This window comes from Salvelinus alpinus, chromosome 6 (genome assembly GCF_045679555.1).
Source record: "Salvelinus alpinus chromosome 6, SLU_Salpinus.1, whole genome shotgun sequence".
Lineage (NCBI taxonomy): Eukaryota > Metazoa > Chordata > Actinopteri > Salmoniformes > Salmonidae > Salvelinus > Salvelinus alpinus.
The window spans coordinates 87,597,722-87,601,675 of record NC_092091.1 but is presented as its reverse complement, the minus strand read 5'-3'; positions in this window follow the sequence as shown (position 1 = coordinate 87,601,675).

Genomic DNA, 3,954 nt, shown 5'->3' with positions numbered 1-3,954 from the left:
AAGAAGAAGAACAACAATTATACTGAACATAATAATGTAAAGGAACTTCCTGCTGAGTCAGCTCATATCAATCACAGGAAGTCCATCAGTCAGCACGATGGAAGGTTATCACAGAGAGGATACAGTCTGGTCACAGACACACACATACACACACACACATCCCTGGGCCACACACACACACACACGTACATCCCTGGGCCACACACACACACACACACACACACACACACACACACACACACACACACACACACACACACACACACACACACACACACACACACACACACACACACACACACACACACACACACACACACACACAGAGTCATGTAAGAAATCAGTGCTATTTAATTCATCCATAAGTGACTTTTAAGTGACTGCTGAGAGCTGGTAATGTACAGGGTGATATTTCAGATTTAACCTTGTGTGTGTGTGTGTGTGTGTGTGTGTGTGTGTGTGTGTGTGTGTGTGTGTGTGTGTGTGTGTGTGTGTGTGTGTGTGTGTGTGTGTGTGTGTGTGTGTGTGTGTGTGTGTGTGTGTGTGTGTGTGTGTGTGTGTGTGTGTGTGTGTGTGTGTGTGTATCATGACAGAGAATACTGTGAATACAGCACTGCCATTGATTTTATTTCAGAGGGTGTATATGAGGGAACAGCTAAAGTCCTCTGGCATATTGGTGTGTTTGTGTGGCCCAGGCATATACATGTGTGTATGTGTGTGCAGGCGTCTATGTGTGTGTGTGTGTGTGTGTGTGTGTGTGTGTGTGTGTGTGTGTGTGTGTGTGTGTGTGTGTGTGTGTGTGTGTGTGTGTGTGTGTGTGTGTGTGTGTGTGTGTGTGTGTGTGTGTGTGTGTGTGTGTGTGTGTGTGTGTGTGTGTGTGTGTGTGTGTGGCTTTATTGGCTTCATTGCTCATCTCAGCAGGTCAAGTCCAATAAAGACTGGGATGGAGAGATCTGGAGGGAGAGAGAGACAGAGAGAGTGGAGAGAGAGAGAGTGAGAGACAAGTAGAGAGAGGGAGAGACAAGTAGAGAGAGGGAGAGGGAGGGAGAAGTAAAGAGAGGGCGAAGGAGAGAGAACGAGAGAGAGAACGAGAACTAAAACGACAGAGAAAGGATCTCAGGCCCAAATTGAGATCCTAAATTGTTCCTTTGAATCTGACAGAATGTGTTCTGTTTGATATCTCTGTTCTACATGACAGAATGTGTTCTGTTTGATATCTCTGTTCTACATGACAGAATGTGTTCTGTTTGATATCTCTGTTCTACATGACAGAATGTGTTCTGTTTGATGATATCTCTGTTCTACATGACAGAATGTGTTCTGTTTGATGATATCTCTGTTCTACATGACAGAATGTGTTCTGTTTGATGATATCTCTGTTCTACATGACAGAATGTGTTCTGTTTGATGATATCTCTGTTCTACATGACAGAATGTGTTCTGTTTGATGATATCTCTGTTCTACATGACAGAATGTGTTCTGTTTGATGATATCTCTGTTCTACATGACAGAATGTGTTCTGTTTGATATCTCTGTTCTACATGACAGAATGTGTTCTGTTTGATGATATCTCTGTTCTACATGACAGAATGTGTTCTGTTTGATATCTCTGTTCTACATGACAGAATGTGTTCTGTTTGATATCTCTGTTCTACATGACAGAATGTGTTCTGTTTGATATCTCTGTTCTACATGACAGAATGTGTTCTGTTTGATGATATCTCTGTTCTACATGACAGAATGTGTTCTGTTTGATATCTCTGTTCTACATGACAGAATGTGTTCTATTTGATGATATCTCTGTTCTACATGACAGAATGTGTTCTGTTTGATATCTCTGTTCTACATGACAGAATGTGTTCTGTTTGATGATATCTCTGTTCTACATGACAGAATGTGTTCTGTTTGATATCTCTGTTCTACATGACAGAATGTGTTCTGTTTGATGATATCTCTGTTCTACATGACATAATGTGTTCTGTTTGATATCTCTGTTCTACATGACAGAATGTGTTCTGTTTGATGATATCTCTGTTCTACATGACAGAATGTGTTCTGTTTGATGATATCTCTGTTCTACATGACAGAATGTGTTCTGTTTGATATCTCTGTTCTACATGACAGAATGTGTTCTATTTGATGATATCTCTGTTCTACATGACAGAATGTGTTCTGTTTGACATCTCTGTTCTACATGACAGAATGTGTTCTGTTTGATGATATCTCTGTTCTACATGACAGAAGAGTGAGGCTGTGTCCCAAATAGTCCCCTATTCCCCATATATTTGTCCCCTATTCCCCATATAATGGTCCCCTATTATCTATTTAATGGTCCCCTATTCTCCATTTAACAGTCCCCTATTCTCCATATAACAGTCCCCTATTCCCCATATAACAGTCCCCTATTCCCCATATAATGGTCCCCTATTCCCCATATAATGGTCCCCTATTCCCCATATATTGGTCCCCTATTCCCCATATATTTGTCCCCTATTCCCCATATAATGGTCCCCTATTCCCCATATAATGGTCCCCTATTCCCCATATAATGGTCCCCTATTCCCCATATATTTGTCCCCTATTCCCCATATATTTGTCCCCTATTCCCCATATAATGGTCCCCTATTCCCCATATAATGGTCCCCTATTCCCCATATAATGGTCCCCTATTCCCCATATATTTGTCCCCTATTCCCCATATATTTGTCCCCTATTCCCCATATAATGGTCCCCTATTCCCCATATAATGGTCCCCTATTCCCCATATAATGGTCCCCTATTCCCCATATATTTGTCCCCTATTCCCCATATAATGGTCCCCTATTCCCCATATATTGGTCCCCTATTCCCCATATAATGGTCCCCTATTCCCCATATAACAGTCCCCTATTCCCCATATAACAGTCCCCTATTTCCCATGTAATGGTCCCCTATTCCCCATATAATGGTCCCCTATTCCCCATATAATGGTCCCCTATTCCCCATATATTGGTCCCCTATTCCCCATATAATGGTCCCCTATTCCCCATATAATGGTCCCCTATTCCCCATATATTGGTCCCCTATTCCCCATATAATGGTCCCCTATTCTCCATATAATGGTCCCCTATTCCCCATATAATGGTCCCCTATTCTCCATATAATGGTCCCCTATTCCCCATATAATAGTCCCCTATTCTCCATATAATGGTCCCCTATTCCCCATATAATAGTCCCCTATTCCCCATATAATGGTTCCATATCTCCATATAATGGTCCCCTATTATCTATTTAATGGTCCCCTATTCTCCATATAACAGTCTCCTATTCTCCATATAACAGTCCCCTATTCCCCATATAACAGTCCCCTATTCCCCATATAACAGTCCCCTATTCTCCATATAACAGTCCCCTATTCTCCATATAACAGTCCCCTATTCCCCATATAACAGTCCCCTATTCCCCATATAACAGTCCCCTATTCGCCATATAACAGTCCCCTATTGGCCATAAATCAGTCCCCTATTCCCCATATAACAGTCCCCTATTCCCCATATAACAGTCCCCTATTCGCCATATAACAGTCCCCTATTCGCCATATAACAGTCCCCTATTCCCCATATAACAGTCCCCTATTCTCCATATAACAGTCCCCTATTCCCCATATAACAGTCCCCTATTCCCCATATAACAGTCCCCTATTCTCCATATAACAGTCCCCTATTCTCCATATAACAGTCCCCTATTCCCCATATAACAGTCCCCTATTCCCCATATAACAGTCCCCTATTCTCCATATAACAGTCCCCTATTCTCCATATAATAGTCCCCTTTTCTCTATATAACAGTCCCCTATTCCCCATATAACAGTCCCCTATTCCCCATATAACAGTCCCCTATTCCCCATATAACAGTCCCCTATTTCCCATATAACAGTCCCCTATTCTCCATATAACAGTCCCCTATTCCCCATA